The following is a 12,667-nucleotide window of genomic DNA, read 5'->3' as shown; positions in this document are numbered from 1 at the left end:
CGCACCAAAACACGCGTCCTCGAAACAATATGGTCCAAATCCCAATGGCACCTCCGAGATCTAAGAATCTGAATAGCAATCTGGGAATCAGTCTCAATCCAAAGGGAAAAAAGGCTAAGGTCAGAACAGAGAAAAATACCCCTCCAAATCGCCCAGAGTTCTGCACGGACATTGGACCCCAAACCAATGAACTCACTAAAAAACGCCAAGACCCTACCAGAAGAATCCCGGACAACCCCCCCCCCCCCCCCCATAGACGACTCACCCGGGTTACCTCTCGAGCTCCCATCCACATTGAGCTTGAAGGACCCAGGTGGAGGCCTCAACCAACGGACGATCGCAGTCTTGTGAATCCGTTGGAGGCCGATCGAAATGCCCATCTTCCTCGCAGCCTGCAAAGCCCCCAGCCAAAGACGGGGCTTGATAACAGTTGCGGAATGAGCAAGTCTCAAATAAGACAAAATTTGGAACTTAACCTTCTCCGCAGAGTAGGGTAAGTGACGGTGCTTAGTATCATTGCGTGCAGTCCAAAGGAACCAAAGCACGACAAAAGGAATGAATTCCCTTACATTACCCCCCGAAGACCACTCGCGACCCCTTTTCCAAGCACTGAGAAATAGACTGAAGTAATTTTGTTCAGTCTGGGTAATTTTGTTTTGGCTTTGAGCAGTTTGGCTTTCAGAACAGTTTGGTCTTGAGAGAGACTGATTCAGTTTAGCTCCCTAAACTGAATGCAGTTTACTAAGTGAACTAAGTTGATTGAATCGACTACTCGATAAATTCATTTGGGCTCTGGTCAAAGTGAACTTAGTTTATCTATGCAGTTTTGCTCGAAAGCTTTTCCAGTCTTCTTCTTCATTTTTTCTCGTATAGTTTCGAGAACATCAAAACTACTTGTGCTCCAACATTTTTTCTCCACACAACATGTATGTGCTCGGACGCACCGATTCTCAAATTCACTTGGTCATTTCATGATTACAAGTCATATACGTGCTCGGGCTTCACAGCTCGTGGAATTCCAATTTATACTTAGCCATTTTTATGGTTTAAGAGCATGAATATGCTTGGGCCATTTGTGGCTCGGATGATTTCAATTTACACAACCAATTTATTTGTTCCAATGTAATGGTCACCCAGATCAAAATCCTGCCAGTCCATAGGACACGTCAATTTACTAAACAAGCACATAATAGGTGCAAATGGTACGCTAGCTAGGGCTGGGGATCCGACTGGACCACATGGTCTAAACTCCATACTTTATTTAGACCAAAATGGGGAGGTACTATTGATGCCCCTAAAAATATTAGGGTTTGGTTCGATCCGAGCCCATTAATCCACACCTAAGATATTTTTTCCAAATTCACATAGCCAAAAAGATAAGTTTATGGTTGAAGTCCATGCAGTTGGGCCCAAAGGGCCGGGCCCTGTGTCTCCCTCGAGAAAGGCGGACCCGAGCCATGTCAGGGTAGGGAAAAAGGCCGACTCGGGCCTAGTAGTTGAAGCCCCACTCAAGACTCTTGATTAATGAAAAAACTTGTGAATCTCTAAAAGATAAAAGGAGATCCTGATAAACTCGGGATTGGATCAAGATTACTAGGTCGGTTCAAGAGTCCTAGCTGCCATGGTGATTCAATACTACCGACATTATTCTCCTACCTTGGGTAGAGTCCTGCCTCAACAAGAATTCTATCCTAGCAAGGTAACTTACTCATCCTGCCTCTATAAATACCACATATCTCTTATAGTTTTACACATTTTCTTTTACTCACGCCCTGTAATAACTCGATTCCATTTTACAAGATTAATTTTCTAATCATGTTTTGAATTAATAAAACATGATTATGGGATTTTAATATAATCTAATGGACCAAGGAATTGGGTCCAAAACACCCGAAAAATGCTTAATGGGCTTATTGGGCCTAAATAGGATCGGATCTTTCGAACCAGGATCGGAACGTCTGATCAGATCGGAACCAATAAAGCCAGTTCGGAAGCAGCGGGGATGATCGGAATGTCCGATCAGGCGATCGGAGCCTCCGATCTGTATCATCCGGGACCTGGCATTAGAGCTTGTATACGTAGCTGCATACAGGAGATCGGAACCTCCGAATTGCAGATCGGAGCTTCCGATCGTATCCAATGGACACGTTGAATGCATGCACCGATCGGAACTTCCGATCGTGGTCTATAAATAGGGGTCATGAGGCTCATTTCAAATTGACTCGTAATGGCTCTATTTTAAGGGCTTCAAGACTCTTTATTTAAGAGTTGGAGTATGTATTAGTATATTTTTAGTTAACGGACAGTGTCCATAGTAGCGACCAAGCGGCGGAGCTTTGGCATGGTGTCCAAGGGTCGTAGCTAAAGGTGTCAAAATGGGCTAGGCCCATCGGGTTGGCCCGCCCCGCCATACAAAATAGGTGGGTTGGGTTGAAGATTTCTCAACCCACCTAAAATTGAGTTAGCCCACCCCTCCCCGCCTAATGGTGGGTTGTGGTGGGTTGCGGGTTGGCCCGCCAAAACCCGCCAAATTACACGTTGGCCTGCTGGTTGGCCCGCCCCGCCACCTAAAATAGGTGGGTTGGGTTGGTGTTTTCCCAACCCGCCTAAAAGGTGGGCTGGCCCGTCCCGCCCCGCCTAATGGTGGGTTGCGACGGGTTGTGGGCCGGCCAGCCTCGCTGTCCTGTTTTGACATCTCTAGACTCGTAGCTAGGCTATGCTCAGGCTCTGGGGCATGCGACATCAGTAGGTTGACGATGGACGAAGTTATGGCTTTGGTTTCCTTTAGTACATAGGGATTAGATTTTAGTTTAATTAAGACTTTTAAAGCATGATAGGTGATGTTTGGCATGCTAGATAATACATGGTATTTATGTATTGTAGTGATACATGATAGGCTTGGACCTAGAGAGGAGCTTCTAGGATCTGCCTTAGTAAGGTACGGAAGTATTATTCGATATATTCAGATTGATTATGCATGTATTAGGTGTTTGCATGATTTATATGATACAAAATTTCATGACTGTATGTTGCATACATGAGCATATTGATCCCATATCCTTGAGATGTCCTGTAGTAGGCTGCTCACCCTACTAGTTTGTGGATAGTTGGATACGTAAGTATTGTGTCAGGTCACCATTATGGTTGGACACTTGTACTAGTATCAGATCACCATTATCCACTGGGTATATGAGCCACCTCCTGAGGCGACGACGCAACGTGCTATATACCCTGGGCCCGATTTATGAGCTAGTTTTATTGACTTGAGTGTCTTGGTACCCAGTTTATTTGTATACATGCACATATAATTGTGTATACTCATACTCTCGTACTGAGCATGTTAGGCTCACTTTCGCTTATTTTTTGTTGTTTGGATACCTCATTCAATGGGTCAGATGCAGGTAGTTCTCCTGAGGACAGGGAGGTTAGGTGGTGACCAAGGCTGGATGGCAGGGTTGACCACTAAGATTCACTTTCTGGTATATAGCTTATTTAAAGTTTTGAATTTACTCTGATTAAGATTATTTAATGATTAATTGCATGATTAATTTCTGATTAATAGGTGATCATGGTGCGGATCGCTACATTTATGGTATCAGAGCATGCAATAAGATTCTTTGGGACATAATATTTATTTTGGGTTATCCTTTGTAGGATTGCAAGTTGGATTCAATGACGATAACAGTATCAAGAATTGGAATAGCAAGGTATATAGGCTTTTTCAAGATCTTCATTGCCAAGGTTGGCAGCAGAGGTTCATATTATGTGGATCCCAGAAGGATGGAACTGGAAGAGAAGATCCAGTTTTCAATGTCAGGCGCTTCTCAGGGTTGAATGGAATATGTGACATGTAGTCATCCATTCAGCTTCGACCAAGGAAGCCACCCCTAAAGACTCTCCACTAGTAGTTGGAGAGATTGTCAGAAAAATCTTGTCTCATCTACCAAATAAGGAACCCAACAATATTGGAATGATCCGGTAGATTAGTGATATTTAATATTTTAGATCTTGTGAGGAAGAAGGTCTGCTGACATGCCTGCATTGATGCTTTAGTGTATGGCAGATGGGAAATCTCATGTTCAAGATCACTAGACGGAATGAAAGGATTCCGCAAGAATTTAAATACTGTATTAAGTTTTGTTGTAAACATTATTTCAGTTGTAATCTTTTTGAATCAGATGTATTAAAAGATTTCAGTTTTGATTTACTAAGTTATTGTTGTATTGTACATCTTTTCAGTGTAATCTTTTGATTAAGTTATGTATTACATGAGATTGTAATAAAGATTGTATTCGAACCTGGATTAGTGGTTCAAGTTTTGTAATATTTGAAATTTTTTTGATTTTATTGAATAAATGATTGATCATTTGTTTAAATGTGTACTTGAGATTATATTATGCATGTTTCAGAAGAATAGTTCTAGATGCTTTACCTAGAATATTCTAGTAAGTTAAGTGTTTGCCAGGAATGATGAGTATCATCAGGGGCATAATGAAAAATTATACAAAGTACTGTGGACTGTGTGAATAGATGATTAGATTGAGGAAGAAGCGCGACCCTAAGTTTGAATTAATCTAGAAGTCTTTTATGTTTTCAGATGGTTATTCAGGGGGAGGCTACCGTAGTCTAGTATTTTGCAACATTCACAGTGAAGGTATAATGATATTGGAAGTATCTCGTGAAGATTTAAGAGATTCGATATTTAAGGCAATTTGTTTCAGTCTGATTTCTTCAGAGATACATAGCGAGAATTTCTGTTGTCAGAACAGTCTTGGAAGGGATTTTTCCTTAACAGGTAATTGTTATGAGCAGATAAGTTTTCAGTTTTGATTTGGGATTTTGGGATTTAATGCAAGAGTTTAGTTGAATTGGTATTCAACAGGATTGAATTGTCAGATGCTTGCAGACTCGGGATTTGAGTTATGCTTCTATAAAATTATGAAAGTTTCCTTGACCAATGATTTTGGTCCAGATAGGAATGTTGCTCAGTAATGATGGAAATCATCAAAGACTCAGGGATGAGTTATGTTAGGATGCTGATAACTGTCGTGTTTCGAGATGGTATAGTAAGTGTGACCTTACGCCGGTGTACTCTGGAAGGATTTTTCTGTTTCAGTTTGGAATTTTAGGAAGACTTACCTCAGTCTCGATGTATGCACAGTCATAGCAATGAGAATAACTATCAGGAAAATATTCAGGATTTATTTGAGTCTTCTAGAAATTATTCTTGATGCTGGATTAGTGTCAAGGGTTGTGATGAGTTCTCATCTGATTTCTTCAAAGTTATAGATTTTGATTCCGTGGATAGAATAGTCTTGGAAAGGATTCCTTGACAAATGTATATTCTGGACGGATAGTTTTCGCACGTGCTACTGGGGGAGAACCAAGAGGTTTGATCAGTATTATCTGATTCTATCAGAAATGTAATTAATGATCAGGGATATGATCATCATGATAAATTGGGATATGATTTTTGGATTTTCATCAGGACAACGAGATGACTTATACTGGGAGACGTGAGATGTGATCAGGACTAGACATGGTGGAGTATATTTTCAATGTTACTCTGGAAGTCTTTTGTACTTCAGAGGGTTATGAAAAATTTACCCAGTCTAGAGATCATCGCAGCAGTTAAGTTAAAGTATAACTTAGTGTCAGTATGATAACTTTGTGAAAGATACTTTATCTTATTGGTGGATAGAATTGTGATGGGATAAGTGTTTCCTGACTAGGAACATTTTGAGTTTGGTACCAGATGATTGATCTAGTTAAGTGTTTGACAGATGTCAAGAGCCTGCTAAGTTATAGCATGGATTCGGTAGTATGAGAATTCACTTGGATAGTAAAAATTGAGCACTTAGGTGTTCATGTTTGCTTTGAAATAGTTAGTTTAAACTGGTACAAGATTAGTACCCAGTGAGTATTTGTAACTATCTTCTAATGAAGACGTAGTTGTTTCCAAGAGGAATATCAGATATTATGGAACAAGTATGTGTTTCGAGAAAGTGATTAAGATGTAATAGAGTTGTTGGGATGGTTTATTCTGATAATTACATCTACATGATTATAATGGTGTCATCAAGTATTTAAGATCTAGTATCGTGATTAAGAGATATCTTTAGTTTTGAGATATGATGATACAAGTGACAGTTTAATCTTTAAGAGACTTGAATCTGGATTTGAGTATTAAATTTAAAAGAATTTCAGTGATGTTGACCAGTGTTTGGATCAATGGAATGTCAATGCTAGAAAATGATTAAGTTTTTTATGCTTGTTGCGAATAGTGATGATCTAGAATAATTGATATCAGTTGAGATATCTGATGACCATATGACTGATCATGGAATCTAGTAGGATTGCATCAAGTGTTTTAGACTTAGGAGAAGACAACAACCGAGACATGCATATATATTTATATCTGGCCTGGCTGGATCGCTAATTCTCTTGAGCGTCTATTGGATGCGTTAGATCGTCATATGATTGGATATAGAATTGATACAAGCAGAGTTACCAATTTTTAATTATCAAATGACGTTGCTTGTAGATTAAGATATCCAGAAACAATTAGTTAGGATTCAGTGAGAATCTGAGTAGTTCAAAAATCAAGAAGTATGGACAATAACGTTGTCACAAGTATTATGACACGGTACAAGTCCTTAGTGTAAGGATTTGAGTACTCGGTTTTGATAAAAAGGAAGGGAGAATTTTAGTACTAGAATGTTTTCTTGATGTTGAGTGAGTCAACAGATTTAGATTGAACATCGACAATCCAGAGGTTTGTATCATAAGTATCGATTCTTGAGTGGAAATAGGAATTCTCACAATGAATTTGTGAACCAATTGCCGGTATTCTCGAGGAATTATGATACAATTAGGATTGTGATGTACTGACTCACCAAGTAAACATAATGATTTTGGGTAATCGAGATATCACTTTTGACAGTAGTGATTGATTACACATTCAAGAGATCGTGAATCTTCATGGCATATCTGTAAGCATTTCAAGCAAATGAGGGTTTAGAATTTGTTTCCAAATTCTAGGGGAGTTTTCAGCATGTTTTTAGAATTACTCTCAGTAAGAGTACAGCCGATCATCTGGAGATTGATGATCAGTCAGAATAGAGAATCTGTATTTTGATTTTATATTACGAGCTTGCATTATGGACTTTGGCCAGCTTGACAAGATTAGGTTCTGATAATTGAAGTTGGGTGAAATACCAGTTATTACAGCAGTAATAGTATGACACCATTTGACAAGTTATCACAGTAATAATGGTAAGATACCATTTGGCAAGTTGTGCGAACAAAGATATGATATTGCAATGTTCGGGAGAGAAATTTTGGGAAAAAATTTACATTGAGAAGCAAAGAATTAATTTCTCAGGGTGATACTAGAGCTGTTTAACCAGGAAAAATATCTTTGGAATTTATTTGTCTAATTAGTATATTGGAAAATATGTGAGATATAGTTCAAGTAAGTATTGCAGTTATATTGGTCTCGTATCCACGAGGTTTTTCATGTATCACTGTTAAGATGATTTGTGATAGATGAGTATTACATCTTACAATTACCCTAGGTATGGTGAATACAAATTTGACATGTGTGGAAAGACCATGTTGTTTATTGAATCATAAGAAAGTATTGAGGAATAAGAATTTTCCTTCTGATTCAGTATTGAGACACTACTAGTGACTTGAATTTAGATAAGATCTTGTAAAATGATATGGGAGAATAAGGAACCTGCTGTTCTTATTCAAGTTCGTAACAATACTTCAGATTTATTTCGAGAACAAAATTATCTTAAGTGGGGGAGAATGTAATAACCCGATTCCATTTTATAAGATTAATTTGCTAATCATGTTTAGAATTAATAAAACATGATTATGATATTTTAATATAATCTAACGTACCAAGGAATTGAGTCCAAAACACCCAAAAAAATGCTTAATGGGCTTATTGGGCCTAAATAGGATCGGAGCTTCCGAACCAGGATCGGAACATCCGAACCAATATCGGAACCTCCGATCAGATCGGAACCAATGAAGCCAGTTTGGAAGCAGCGTGGACAATCGAAACGTCAGATCAGGTGATCGGAGCCTCCGATCTGTATCATCCGGGACGTGGCATTAGAGCTTGTACATGTAGCTACATGCAGGAGATCGGAACCTCCGAAGTGCATATAGGATCTTCCGATCGTAGCCAATGTACATGTTGCATGCATGCAATGATCGGAACTTCCGATCAGGGGATCGGAGCTTCCGATCATGATCTATAAATAGGGGTCATGAGACTCATTTAAACTTCACTCCAAAACCTTTCCTTTCCCATAATGACTCTATTTTAAGGGATTCGTGACTCTTTATTTAAGATTTGGAGTAGGTATTAGTATATTTTTAGTTAACGGACAGTGTTCGTAGCGGCCAAGTGGCGGAGCTTTGGCGAGGTGTCTAGGGGTCGTAGCTAGGCTATGCCCAGGCTCTAGGGCATGCGACATCAGCGGGCTGAGGACGGACGAAGGTATGACTTTGGTTCCCTATAGTACTTTAGTTTAATTAAGGATTTTAGAGCATGATAGGTGATGTTTGACATGCTCGATAATACATGATATTTATATATTGTAGTGCTGCATGATATGCTTGGACTTAGAGGGGAGCTTCTAAAATATGTGTAACGCCCCGTTTTTATCTTAAATGAGTTTATTTGAGTCAAACGGAGATTGTAGAGTTCAAGAGCCGACTTGATTTTGATCAGGATCCTTTTTGCAAATTTTGGATTTTTCATGGACTAAAATGCAAATATCGGTTTTATTAGATATTTATAAGGGAAATGACTTGTATTATTCATTCATCACCTTCCCTTAGCCGCCTCCCCTCCATTGAAACGCTTTAAACGTTTCTCCAAGCTCCCAGATTTCAGTCCGAGCTCGATCCGTCCATTGGAATTTATTTCTGAAGGCAGATTAGCGATCACTGCAGCGAGAGATCCGTTATATTGTAAGTTTATCTATGATCAGATACATTCTAGTTTTTGGATGTCTTTAGAATCGTTCGAGATTCGAGTATGTTGTTCTTGACAGAGTTCTGATCGTTTATATTCCGTCGATTTTGAAATAGAGCGACGTTCGAAATTGTTATGATTTTTGGAAGCTATTTTCGAAAGTTTGAGTTTTGTGATGTGTTGGGTTTGCCTTGTTATTGTTGTTTTGGGCATTGATATGAAGTTATATCGGTATTGAACTGCTGTCTGCGTTTTCGGTTTGTTCAGTTTATAGCCGTTATGCCGTCGGTTTGAGTTTTGGAGATTTTGAATCGTTTTTGTATTGATTGAAGCCTTGGCTTGTGAGTGATCATGTTTGTTGATCAACTCTTGTATTCGTACAGATTTGTTGGAGTTTGTCGAGCCCTATGTTAGCAGCATTGTTCGTCGAGAGTTGAACGAAGAACGGTAAAGAGATTTCCTTGAACCGTTGTTGTTGTTTAGGTTGTATAGTTGTTGATACAATCTTTTGTTGTAGCTTGTCCGGAGTTGGATCTACGACATTGAAAGGTAAAATCAGTCATCGTAGCGGGATAGCATACTCGGGAAAGTTGGTTCTCGAGTTTTCCCTTTTAAATCACATATTGCATCTACACTTGTTCTAGCATGAGGAACTTGTGTCTTGTTGGTTTTGCTTGAGCCCTTGTTACATGGCTATGTTTTATGTTTCTGTTATGCATTCATCTTGAGCCAACTTTGACTTCAGCGGGCAGAATAGCCCTTTTTGTTAGACGTTTGGGAACTATGATTGAGTGGCCTAGGTCGTAGTCATTTCGCCTAGTGCTAGCATACTCATTATAGTTGCTCAAAGTCTAGAATAAGTGTAGATGCAATATGTGATTTAAAAGGGAAAACTCGAGAACCAACTGTCTCGAGTATGCTATCCCGCTACGATGACTGCTTTTACCTTTCAATGTCGTAGATCCAACTCCAGACAAGCTACAACAAAAGATTGTATCAACAACTATACAACCTAAACAACAACGGTTCAAGGAAATCTCTTTACCGTTCTTCATCCAACTCTCGACGAACAATGCTGCTAACACAGGGCTCGACAAACTCCAACGAATCTGTACGAATACAAGAGTTGATCAACAAACATGATCACTCACAAGCCAAGGCTTCAATCAATACAAAAACGATTCGAAATCTCCAAAACTCAAACCGGCGGCATAACGACTATAAACTGAACAAACCGAAAACGCAGACAGCAGTTCAATACCGATATAACTTCATATCAATGCCCAAAACAACAATAACAAGGCAAACCCAACACATCACAAAACTCAAACTTTCGAAAAATAGCTTCCAAAAATCATAACAATTCCGAATGTCGCTCTATTTCAAAACCGACGGAATATAAACGATCAGAACTCTGTCAAGAACAACATACTCGAATCTCGAACGATTCTAACGACATCCAAAAACTAGAATGTATCTGATCGTAGAGAAACTTATAATATAACGGAGCTCTCGCTGCAGTGATCGCTAATCTGCCTTCAGAAATAAATTCCAACGGACGGATCGAGCTCGGACTGAAATCTGGGAGCTTGGAGAAACATTTAAAGCATTTCAATGGAGGGGAGGCGGCTAAGGGAAGGTGATGAATGAATAATACAAGTCATTTCCCTTATAAATATCTAATAAAACCGATATTTGCGTTTTAGTCCCTGAAAAATCCAAAATTTGCAAAAAGGACCCTGATCAAAATCAAGTCGGCTCTTGAACTCTGCAATCTCCGTTTGACTCAAATAAACTCATTTAAGATAAAAACGGGGCGTTACAATATGCCTTAGTAAGATACGGAAGTATTATTCGAGATATCCAGATTGAGTATGCATGTATTATGTGTTTGCATGTATTATGTGATTGCATGATTTATATGATACATCATGTCATGACTGTATGTTGCATACATGAGCATATTGATCCCATATCCTTGATATGTCCTGTAGTAGGGCGCTCACCCTACGAGTTTGTGGATGGTTGGATACGCAAGTCTTGTGTCAGGTCACCATTATGGTTAGACACTTGTACTAGTATCAGGTCATCATTATCCACAGGAAATATGAGCCACCTCCCAAGGCGACGACGCATCGTGCTATATAACCTGGGCCCGGTTTATGAGCTAGTTTTCTTGACCTGATGTCTTGGTACCCAGTTCATTTGCATACATGCACATATAATACTATATACTCATACTCTCGTACTGAGTATGTTAGGATTACTTCTGGTTATTTTCTGTTGTCTAGATACCCCATTCAATGGGGCAGATGCAGGTAGTTCTCCCGAGGACAGGGAGGTTAGGTGGTGACCAAGGTTGGATGGCAGGATTGAAAGAGTGGGTGCCCGGTGAGCCAACTTGTGGCTAAGGGCTTTTATGACTCTATGTATAAACAATCTTTTGTTTAATATAATTTACACTTAATGGCAATGACTTTATCTTTCTTCATATTGTTATATTGTGATATACTATTGTTGTTTTGATAAAGACCTTGAATATACTATAGTGTATGTAAGATGTGGTAGTACATGGGGATGACTATCATGAAACACATCTTATAGTCACTGTATATTTTAAACAGTTCCTAGTCGATTGAGTCGTCCGAAAGTAAGGATAAGGATCGCTCGAGTTTGAGACTAGCATTTGCGATGTCGAGTACCACGTTTCATTGGTATGGAATATAGAGATGTTCAAAGCATGCAAATGGATATTCATACGATGAATGATCGAACTACCCTATCCGGACTTTCCAAGTGGTTATCACTTATCGAGTGGATAAAGTCCGCGGTTTTGGTTGTACACCATTAGTCCTTACTACTTGAAACATCATTGAGACTCTATATGCTAGTACTGTACTTTGACTCGTTTACCGACTCTATTGGGGTCATCAGGTGTCGGGATTGGGTACAGTTACGACACATATAGGAGTCGATGTTTTGTTGTCAAGGATTCACCACATACTTGCTAGTATGGATATCCTATGCAATCTGAGGAGATATTAATGTGACGAATCTCTGGCCAGAGTACATGATGTGTTTTAAGATATGGTTTCTTAGTAGCACATGCGATGTCACTATTTGATCTTCAAGATGCATTGCATAGTTATCGAATCTCGAACGACTCTCGATTTACCAATGGTTGTTGATTCGATAGGGATATATGGATGAAGGGACCGTACTGTACGCTAACCAAAATCTATTGGTTCTTGCAGGCACTATCAGTGATACCTAAGGAATCATGAGGAGATGTTGCTAGGCGCTCTTACCATGATTCGATTGGCAAGTCGGAAATTGTTGTTCCGAGTCACAAGGAGTTGTGAGCCCACGGCTAGCTGTATCCCTGAACCATTGAGGGTCACACAAGTAATGGATTTTTAATCCCCGTTGAGATAGTTAAATTTAAAGAGTTAAATTTAATGAACAAAGAAGTAGGACTTCTTATATCAGAGTAGAGGAGTAAGATTTCCTAAAATGACATAGGGATGGACATTTTTGGAAATCACTGAATTCGGATTCAGAAAATTTATCTTGACTTTAAAAGGTGCAGAAATGGTTTCTGTGCACATTGGTGAAATTGGTTTATCAATCTGAGTCACGATGAATTTTATATTAATTTCTGAACATGCG

The sequence above is a fragment of the Henckelia pumila genome, chromosome 3, assembly GCF_033568475.1.
Source record: "Henckelia pumila isolate YLH828 chromosome 3, ASM3356847v2, whole genome shotgun sequence".
In the NCBI taxonomy this organism is placed as follows: domain Eukaryota; kingdom Viridiplantae; phylum Streptophyta; class Magnoliopsida; order Lamiales; family Gesneriaceae; genus Henckelia; species Henckelia pumila.
The sequence above is the reverse complement of the archived record's forward strand: the minus strand, read 5'-3'. Positions refer to the sequence as shown.